The sequence below is a fragment of the Panicum virgatum genome, chromosome 2K (assembly GCF_016808335.1).
Source record: "Panicum virgatum strain AP13 chromosome 2K, P.virgatum_v5, whole genome shotgun sequence".
Taxonomy (NCBI): Eukaryota; Viridiplantae; Streptophyta; class Magnoliopsida; order Poales; family Poaceae; genus Panicum; species Panicum virgatum.
The window spans coordinates 32,550,695-32,561,735 of record NC_053137.1 but is presented as its reverse complement, the minus strand read 5'-3'; positions in this window follow the sequence as shown (position 1 = coordinate 32,561,735).

Below are 11,041 nucleotides of genomic sequence, written 5' to 3'. Positions count from 1 at the left end.
ATATGTGCAAGAAGGGCAATTGAGATTTCCTCAAACTTGTCCAAGGGGGATACCATTACTCCTCTTTGATGGGCTGACTAGGGAGCCAGGCTGGATCCTGGGATCCCCGCAAATATCCTTCTCAAATTCCATCTCAACTTCCAAGGAAAAGTCATATATATCTTACCCACTTGTTGTCCAATAATTCCCTCATATTCTACTTAATAGATTCGAACTCAAAGCTAGACTACAAAGTGTGTGGGCTGCAGGTGCTTGTTTTGAAATTTCAGAAAAATGAGGGGCACAAAATTGACCATAGCTCGAAGCGGAGAAAGCAATAAATGCTCAATATCATACAGGAGGTAGGTGACACATTTTCCCCTAGACAGGGTTGGCCCTCTAAAGAAATTATTTCGTGTGTGATATGGTAAAAACTTGTGAATCAAGATGATAAAAACAGATTCTAGGTAGTGCACTAAAGTAGCCATAACTCAAGGAGTTGATGTCCAAAAATTTTCAAATTTCACCCGAACATGCCTAAGATAGTTGCGCACAACTTTGCTAGTCAACCCTTGGGCTAGATCAGATTCTAAGATGGTCATATCCTTATAGTTTTGCTTTGCTGTCAGCCCGAAATTTTCAGGGACCAGAGAGCCAGTAAACTGAGTGCTGAGGACAATTTACTAAGCCAAAAATTACCAAATTTTTACAGAAGCTTGGTAAGTAAATTTGGCACAAGTTTTGTGTTGAACACTTCTGCATAAAATATCTCTAGGAAGGCCTAAAATTCGTGCAACCCAAGTGCTCAAGGCTGACAGAAAAACTGGGTGTCAAAGTTTCTAATGTGCCCCAATGTATACAAGTCGAAAAATTCCCAAATTTAAACAGCAACTAGTAGACAAGTTTTGGAGCAAAATTATCCACTGGTGCCTCTACAGATAAAGTCTTCTACCATGCCAAATAATTCATCTTCCACGATATAGCAGAAATGACAGATTTCTAGATAGACCTTAATTGAGAGAAGATGAACCGTGCTCACGTGCAAACCTTAACCTTACCGACTAACCCACATCTATTTTCAGTGGCTTTCAATTATATGAGTATGATGCATGCACGACCTAATCGTCCTCCCAAGGAAAACAATTGCCAAATAGTTTTGGGCTTACGGGGTTAGCACCGGTGGCATGGCACAATTTACGTCTCTCCCTATATAGATTTCTAGCCGAGTTCTAACCGTGCTTAACTTACGTAATTGTGGTTAGTGTACCTGTAGAAAATTGACAGATATAAATTTCATTGAACCTTTCATGCCAGCACACATGAAAGCGTCCCCATACATTACCGCTCACTATAGAAGCGGCATCCATGCGTCCAACACTGCAGGGACAGCGCTCATACGCTACCGAGGTGACGTATTCACGGTTTCCTTTTACTCCCAATATAATCGACCGATGGTCGGTATATTGGTAGCAGCTCAAGTAGGCCACTGCTTGAGCGCAGCGTTCGGTTCGCATCACCGACGGGAAGGTCAGACTCTCTCAGCTGACTGAGTATACTTTACTCCCAATATAGCCAACTAATAGTTGGTATATTGGCAGCACCTCAAGTAAGCCACTGCTTGAGGGCAGCGTTCGGCTCGCATCACCGACGGGAAGGTCAGACTCCCTCAGCTGATTGAGGATCCTTACCGTCTTACCTTAGCGTAGGTGCATCGTTACAAATGTAAATACTGAATTTAAAGTACAGAAAGAAACGTGCTGGAAGTCAGTTATAAATAAACCATAAGTTAGATAGCCACCTAAAAACTCTCATAATATCCCTAGGGCTTTACGTACTATACACAATCCTTAACGAACCACCGTATTTACCAAACGCGATTATGTGGCCAAGTTTTAAGTAAAACTTTTAAAATCTAGTCGCACTCTTAGGTGTGCGCTTTGTTCGGCTCTGATACCAGCTGTGGCAGTACCGCCCTAATTAATCCGGCTCAAGTGCGCTAACCATCATCTTAAAGAGAATCCCGGCTAACACGCACTTCAAACGGAGTAATTCGGCAGTGCTATCGGGTAAAGTCCCGAAGAATCCACCTTAGCGTCGATCGAACCCAAAGCTTACATGCAACCCACACGAAGGTGAGTCCAGAGAGTACAACATTTCACAGATACATTACATTACAGGGTCTTAACTTAATTATTACAAACCAAGTTCGAAATCTTCGAAAGGTACTTGAAAATTGAATTGAAAGTAGTTCAGAGTTCACTGCAGCGGAAATAAAACGAGTTCTAAACGACGATACATGATGTCATGATGAAGCCCGTACATGACATCACTCGGCATTGCCATCGCTGGCCAGAGTCGTATCCCACTCCACCGACCAACCAGGAGGCAGAGTACACGGCCATGTCAAACTAGCAATCATGTCCTCAAAAGTATCACCTGAAACAAAATTGAGCCACAAGCAAGGCTCAGTATACTAATACTCAACAAGTCTTACCCGACTAGAATATAACTAGCCCTCTAACTAGACATGCAAGGCTTTTGGCTTGAGGGGTTTATCTTTGCCGGGAAGCAATAAAGAGTGAGTCCTTATTTTCCGATTTTAGCTCTCAAGTTCTAGTTTGATTAACCATTCTACATTAGCATCTATCCTAAAGCGTACATGGTGAGAAACAATTATTTTCATCATTCAATCATATTTCTCATCATCATTGTTCCACTTCTTACTCTATGTGGCAAAAGGGTTAAGCAGTCTCAATATCCGTGAGAGACGGACGATTCGAATCGAATTTGTTAACCTGGCCAGGCAGACCTAAACACACGCATGGGGAATGCAATCACCCGCGCGACTTTTCCCCTTTTTCCCCGGGCATGAAACAGGCCCACCGCCCTAGGGTGCCCTGCACCCGTGCGTGACCATAGACCAGACAGTGGGGAGTATGTTCCACGGCCGGTTCCATCAAGTACTTAAGCTTACCGATTACCATATTCTCGGCATGTGGTTAGTACGTTCAAACGCTTAACCACCACTACCACACACCGCGGCCTTATCCATTTTGACTAAACAGACGGGGTATCACAAGTACAACAACCCCGCCCATAAACCTTATATTGCAGTGTGTAGTAAGCATTCAACTTCTATGAGCTCGCGAGTGACAGGAAATCACTCGACTTCTACCGAACCATCAGCATAGCCAACTAACGACCTACACATACTAGTGTTCAAGCATAGGTACCTAGGATCATGCAACTAAGGTTCCAAACAATTCCTGCAACTTAAATGCACAATAAACAGGAATACAAATAGTTGCATGAATTAAAATAGGTAGGACATGCTCCGGGGCTTGCCTTGCTAAGCAAAGTTAGCCTTGGGCTCTTCCGAGCTTTGGTTCGGGTCTTCGACGGCTTCAGTTAGATTCACTTGAGCTTCACGCTGCTCACTCTCGGACTCGGGCACCAGCTCGTACGTACCGTCAGGGAGAGTAGTCGAATCTATATGAAATGCATATGCGTGAGTTATTTTAGTGATACGATTTAATCAATTCTTCACTATAGAGTTGTAATCCAACGCAACTCAAGATGATTTGCAATATATTCTGTTACATCATTTTGGGCAATCATTTATAGAGTAATAAACAACAATTATTAGTTCATAGAGTCACTGTGGGGTTTCCATCATTTACCAACACATACCAAAAGTCATTTTCTTTAACAAACACTAGAGATACACGTGCTGTCCAAAACTATAGTTACACAGTGCTTATAGGGTTGAAATTTTTATGTATTGTACTTCAACAAGTGTAGGTCCTACTGTATAAATTTCAGAAAGTTTCACGCACCATAAAAAAAATTATGAAAAACAAAATACACAGCCACAGCTAGGAACAAGATTAATTTGTATAGATCAAACCATGTAAGTACTAGTGCCGAAAATTTAACTGAGTATTTATGATCCTATTATGAACCTACTGGAAAAAAGAAAAAAAATTCAGATTTAACTAAACATTACACAAGGCATGAAAAATAGCACAATGTACAACTGCAGTAAAGAAAAATAAATTCTATAGGTAGTTATGCTGAGTACCAGGAGATCAAACATTACTATCATGATTAAGTACTCAAAATCAAGCTTTAGTAAAAGTATCAGATTTTTCTAGGCGCAGAAGCTATTTTTCTCAGTTTAGTGCATTTATTCATAGCATAAATCACTTGAGCATGTTTTGCTTGGGTAAAAAGTCTATAAATTTTTCTAAAGCATCAAGGTAGCAATTAAAAATCACTGAAAAAGTTTTAGCTTATGGTTCAAGGTGTAACAACTTGGAAAATTAAAACTATTTATCCTAGGCATACATCAAGATTTAAAGAAACCTATAGCTAGATTTGTCAAAATGTCCTCAAATTTTTACAGTAAACTATCAATCTAGGGTGTAGCACACTGTCCAAAAACTAGTCTTAGTTCATGATTACAACAGGAGATACATTTGTGTGCTATTTAATCTAATCTTTATTCTAGATTAAAATAGAAGCATAATATTAACATGTGACTGTAACAAAAGTTGTAGGTTTTGATCTAAGGATTCCAAAACATTTTAGTTTGTATTTTTATGATTTTCATACGATTTTATATGAAATTTACAATTTTGCTGTTTTTGAAAACAAAAGAAAAAGGAAACGAACTTTTGCATATAGGCCCCTGGAAGTTTTGGTTCTTCTAACTGGAGGTCCCTGGCGGACATTGGAGAACAGAGGAGGGATTTCGGCCTGGTTTCCGGCGAGGTTCGGCCCTGGGGGCGAGGGGAAAGTTGGGGAAAGGAGAGAGGGGACTGAGCCGCACCTCTGGGTGTCCTTGGTTCGCGGGGAGAAGGTCCGAGGCGTCGGCTCGACAGGCGCCGGCGGACAGCGGCGGTCTGCTCCGGCGCTGCGGCGTTCCGGTGGGTGAGGGCGAGCGGTGGAGGGGTCGGTGAGCTTCAAGGGAAGGTCGTGGAGCGATTCCCGGGCTCAGTTTGGACGAAGGGAGACCGGAGGTGGGAGCTCCGCGGAAGCAGGGCGACTGCGGCCATGGGGTGCCGCGGCGGCAGTGGTCTGGTGGCTTTGGACGGTGGCAAGCGGTTCAGGGAGCACCGGTGGAGGCCAAGGAAGATAGCTACGGGGTCGTTTGGGCGCGAGGAAGGGTGGAGGGGGGGGGCTCCGCGGCGAGCCCGTGCTTCGCGGCAACAATGGCGGCGGCAGCTCTGGGCGCGCGCGTGCAGGGTCCCAGCTCGGCCTCAAATAGGCGCACGAGGGAGGGGAGGTGGTGCTGGGGAGGCCGGGCAGCTCGGGCAGGCGGGCAGCAGCCCGGACTTGGCCGGAGGTGCGCGTGCGGCTGGTGGCAGCAGCGGTGCGTTGTGTGGCGGGCGTCGGGTGCAGCCTGCTCGCTGAGCTCGGCATCAGCGACGACGTAGGCTCGACATTGAAGGCCAGGGCAGGCGCGTCGACCGCGGCGCTCGGCATTGGTGGCCGGCGGCGTCGAGTGCGCGTCGCCGAGCGCTTGTCCGGCTCTCGTGGCCTACAGTGGCGTGCGGGGAGGACTCATGGCCGGGCCGTGGCGCAGCAAGCGGCAGCAGCAGGATGGCAGCAAGGCAGCGAGCGCGGCGGTGCAGCGGCGCAGCGAGGCAGCACGCAGCGGCAGCAGGCGCAGCGAGTGGGCGGCAGCGGCGCAGCGCGCGCGGGCGTGCGCGCTCGAGTAGCTTGGCGTGAGCAGAGAAGCCAGGGAGAGCGAGGGAGAGAGAGAAGAGAGAGAAAGAGAGAAAAGTCAGAGAGTTGATTTTAAATGTTCTCAAAATTTTCAATGGAAGCTCGAAAAAGTTTGAATACGAAAGTTGTTCAAAATTCAAAATCCTACAACTTTCATTTCAGGCACATTTTCGTTTGAAGCTCCGTTTGAAAGTTAATTATTCAAATTAAATGCAAAAGAAAATTACCCTAAACACATTATTTTTTTCGAATTTTTCTCCAAATTTTGTGTGCTAACTTGAAAAACTGTGAACATGAAAGTTGTTTGTTATATGAAACTCTACAACTTTTGTTTTGGGCAAAAATTAATTTAAGCTATGGTTTGCACTTTGTATTTTCGGATCTTTTCAGCATTTTCTGAAATTAATTATGGGAGAAAATGTACTGTGGATCGACTTATCATTTCATGTGTAAAAACTCACTTTCTTCCCATGGCTTCAACTGGACTATGGTTTATTATGATTTTAGTGAGATGCCTAGGAAATTTCACAAGCAAACTTGCATCAGTTTAAAAACTATTTAAGGTTTTCGACCTATGCACAAATACATCTAGACATACATACATACACATCCATTTCAATGTTTCTTGGTTAAGGATGTATGATTTGGTGCTAATGACTCTGGTTCATCTAATTGAACACCTGGGGTGTCACAGCCCTGCGCTGGGTGTTTGGCTCTGTTGAGCCTCTTGTTAGTTCTCTTGAGCCTATGCCGATCTAGGTACCCCGCCCTCCTTTATATAGTCCAGGGGGTGGAATACTAGTCGGTTTACAAGTAGGAGTCCTAGTAGGATAAAAGACGAGTCCTATTAGGAGTCTGACTCCTTCCTTCTTTACTCAGATCTATGCGGTGTACACAGTCCCGTGGACCCGGGTTTGACAAGCCCCCGAGCGCTTCGTAGCTGAGTACTACAGGCGTCGAGTACTTCTGAAGGAATCTTCAAGTGCTTGTGGAGTCCTCCAAATGCTCTGTCGAGTGCTTTGAGTGATCTTCCGAGTACTTCCATGGCTGCATCAAGGTTGTAAGGTGCTCAAGCCCCGAATTGTCTTCTTTTATATGGTGCGCAATGAACTCGCGCTCTATATGGAGTAGCCCCCGAGCCTTAGGTTGAATCACAGAATTAGGCTGAGGGTCAAATCAGTCTTTAATCTTCTGGTATTTATCTTCCAATAATTTGAAAAATCAGCCGTCGATGACTCGTATCCCGCAGCCCCCGAGCCTTGAATCCAAATTCCAAGATTTGGAATTAAGGATCCAAACGTCGTGGCTCACGGTGTAGAATTTTTCTTGCTTCCAGTCTTCACATCAAGCAGCATCGAGTAGTTTTGCAGAGTCTAGCCCCCGAGCTTGGGAGCTAGGCAAGCCGTAGAGACCACATCGAGTAGTTTTTCGTGTCCAGCCCCCGAGCCTGAGAGCTGGATATGCTTCTGGAAAATATGCCGGGTTGTCTGTGCAGATGAAGAGATAGCTAGGCGAGGCAAATCTCGGGAGCATACCTCACCCAGTAGCATGCTTCAGGTCCAATCTCCTGTATGAGAAACATAGAAATATGTTGTAAAATGATATGCATGATATCAAGTCGGGTGCGAATCCCAGCATTGCAAAATGCATGAAAAAGGTCGGGGGGAAATCCTAGCATTTTTTCGTATCTTGCTCTTCCTAGGCCATATAATTTCCCTGAGCAGTTAGCCAACATTTGAGCACCTGATAGGGTTGAATAATTAGGCAATTGTTCGATTAAATTCCGAAATATATAAATCATGAACATAACTAGAACTAGCATGAACAACCCTATCATACTAGTAGTAAGATGCAATTGAACCATGATATCAGGAAACATGATTAACCACTGAATTGAATAACAACGTACATACTAAGCTTTTAACTTCGGGAAGACGAACGGCGCTAACTGGACGACTGCAGTCGTACCAGCGGAGCGCAGTAGATGGCATTGCAGACGTCGATACGCCGCAGCACCGGACTTGGACGGAGGACGAGCCGTGGCGAAGATTGTTGAGCAGTCGCGCCGGGCGCTTCCCGAAAACCTTATTCGCCCTCTCCTGGTGCAGGATCCCAAAGGTGAAAGGTTCCGGAGACCTGCTCTCCCGTTTGCCGGTGCACGCCGGCGCTCGTGTCGGTGTTTTGCCATCGGGTTCTCCGAGGGGTATCCCGAGGAGAGTGGTTATGAGTAGGGACTCGCCGAGATTAGAACGTGATGGTGCAAGGAACACAAGGATTTAGACAGGTTCGGGCCGCCGGAGCATAATACCCTACGTCCTGTGTGGTGGTTTGTATTCCCTCTGGTATTGTTCCATGTTTTGGAGGGGTCTCTGCCTGCCCTTATATGATTGGGGGAAGCAGGGTTACATGGAAATCCTAGTCGAGTTCTGTTAGGATTCTAGTCCAAGATGTTCGGATAGTTCCCGAGACCGTCGACTAGTTCTACTCCTATTCGGGTAGATACAAAAGAGGTAGGGCATAACCATTTACTATTCCCTACTCTAGAATATTCTGTGCCTGTGGGCAGTCTAGCTGTCCCGGGTCTGACAAGCCCCCGAGCTCTTCGTAGTCGAGTACTGCAGGCATCGAGTACTTCTGAAGACGTTCGTCGGGTACTCTGAGAGCTTCTGGACTTCTGTCTATATGGCCGAGCACTTAAGGTGCTTCTGGAGCAGGTTGTCCATCCTCGGAGTCCATCGAGTGCTTCGTGTAGTCTTCCGAGTGCTTCTTCGGCTGCATCGAGGCTATGAGGTGCTCAAGCCCCGAATCTATCTTGGTATATGGTGCGCGATGTACTCGCACTCCATATGGAGTAGCCCCCAAGCCTTTGATCGATTCGATGAATCGGGCTAGGGATCAGCTCAGTCTTCTGGGTTCTTCGACCTTCCGTCTGAAGTCTAGAACTTTTTTTGAAAAAGTTGTCGTTTATGACACGTATCCGCAGCCCCCGGGCCTTGAGTTCAAATCCGTGATTTGGAGTTAACGGTCCAGGAGATAATATTGTGTCCTCTGCAATCTTTCTGAGCTCATCAGTGCTGCAGCGAATCTTCTGAAATGGTGGTAGTGTGGTGTACTATTTGCCTGTGGGTTCACGTGGCGAGTACTGCTGTAGAATCTTTTCTGTTTCGCCCGTGAGCCTCCCTGCTTCTTTGATGACATGGGCTGAGCCGTGGCTCTACTGCTTCCTCTATTTAGGCTGAGTTTGGATCTTCATTTTTACAGATGTAGCTATGGGTTCCAAGTGGAGTTCTTCAATGGAGAGTACTCGACCTCCCGATGAGAGTACTCGATTCGTCCTCGTAGATGCTAGAAGAGTGTTTACGAGCAGCACAAACACCTGTTATCTCTCAGGACGCCACCTTTGCTCTTCACATCGCAGCCATCCTGGTTGTCTTGATAGAGAGCTGGTGGAAGCCGTATCATAAGCTTTTTTGGGTGTGAACTGTGGGTGTCTCCCCCACGATGGCTTCTGGAGAGATGGCATTGTTTTTGTTGCAATACATATCAGGGAGAAGAGCAGGTGCAAGAAGAGGATTTGCGATGTTTTGGATCCATCCATATCTTCTTACAACAAGCCTTTTTCTCCCTGAATGTATCTGTATTACTCTCTTTTGGGAGTAACAAGCTTTGTATCTTTGTATCAGCCCTGGGACTGTCTTCCTTGTTGTTGAATTCGAGTGGTTTCGAGTGGTGAAACCGTTGAGATCTGTGTATTTTCTTGTATTGGGATGTAATCCTTGTAACTAGATTTCCTTTGAAATGAATTCGGGGGTTGCTGGCTGGGATAACTCTGAGAGCTTGGTTCATGCCTTTTGTACTTCTTATTTTTTACCGTACTACCCCTGTCTCTGTTTATTTAACCGCTCCGGTAAATCTAGGTTTAGCACGCTTCCTCTTCTTTCTCCGCCGCCGCAAAACTCATCTGCTCTCGCCCTCGAGTGCCGCGAGAAACTAGCCACCGCTAGCCCTTGAGCGTGAGGTGAGAGAGACTCATTTTAATGGCGCCGAAGAGGTCTGCTTCGAAGGGGAATGTAACACCCTAATTTAAATTTCAACATTTAATAATAAATTTAAATGGCTTTATTTAATTTTCTAAGGTTTTATATGCTTAGCCTTGCATTTAAATAAGTTTTTCTTTGACAAGTAATTAAAATTTTTCTAGGTTAAATATGTTTGTGCATTCATGCTGGTGCATAAGTTTTATTTGGTTGAGTGCATAGGGTTTGAATTCAAATTTCATTTGAATTCAAATTAGTTTGAGTGTGTTTGGTAAAAGAAAAGAGAAAGGAAACCAGAAAAATAGAAAACCCAGTTTTCAGCCCAGCCCAGGAAGCAGCCGGCCCGTTCCCTCCTCCCGCGCAGTCCGCTTCCCTCTTTTCCGCGGACCGCTTCACGCTCGTCCAGCCCAGCAAGCGACCCAGCGCGGCCCAGCTCGCTTCACCACTCGCTCCAGCCCGGCTCACACGCCCCGCGCGCTCGCGCCTTCTCCCAATGACACCCCGGGCCCACATGTCGGTGCCAGCAGTCGTGCGCCACCCTCTCGCTGATAACCCGGGCCCGCTTGGCAGACCTTCCTTCCCCGGCCGCGCAATGCCCGCGCAGCAACGGCCTCCCCGCAATCCTCACCCGGATCACGACCGGGCTCACACGCCGAGATCCCCGGACCCCTCCTTAAGTCGACATGACCCTCTGCGCCCTCACATCGCCACGCCACAGCCGCCGCCCCAAACCCTACCTCCGCCTGCTCGCCTTGCTCCGCCTCGCAGAGCCCCTGCGCCGCCGCGGCCACGCTGCTCCGCCACCTCCTAGCCCCGCCAGAGCTGCGTAGCAGCTTCTCCGTGCGCCAAGCATCTCCCCGAGGCCTCCTTCCCCGACCCCAGTCCTGCACGCGCCGGAATTTCACCGAAGCGCCGCCGCAGGTAACTCGGCCTGCCATCACAATCCCTCGCCACCGTAGATCATCGGACCCCCTGACTCCCTGGCTTGTACCACAGCACCATCACGAATTGATCTGTGGAGCCTCGACGCCCAGAGGACCACCGCAACACCCCTGTCCACGAGCACCACCCCATCATCGCCGCTGGACTTCGACACCAGCACCCCTGCAAGGCATCTCAGCTCGAGTTCGAGCCTTGGTAAGCCGCTGCCCAACCTCCCTTTGTGTTTGCGCGAGTTTCCGTAGGCCGGGGCCTATCCTAGGCGCCGGTACACCGCACACCGGTGACTCCGCCGCCGCGCGCGCTCCTACACTGCCGTGGCAGACCCCACTGCAACACTACGTAGCCCCGCACGG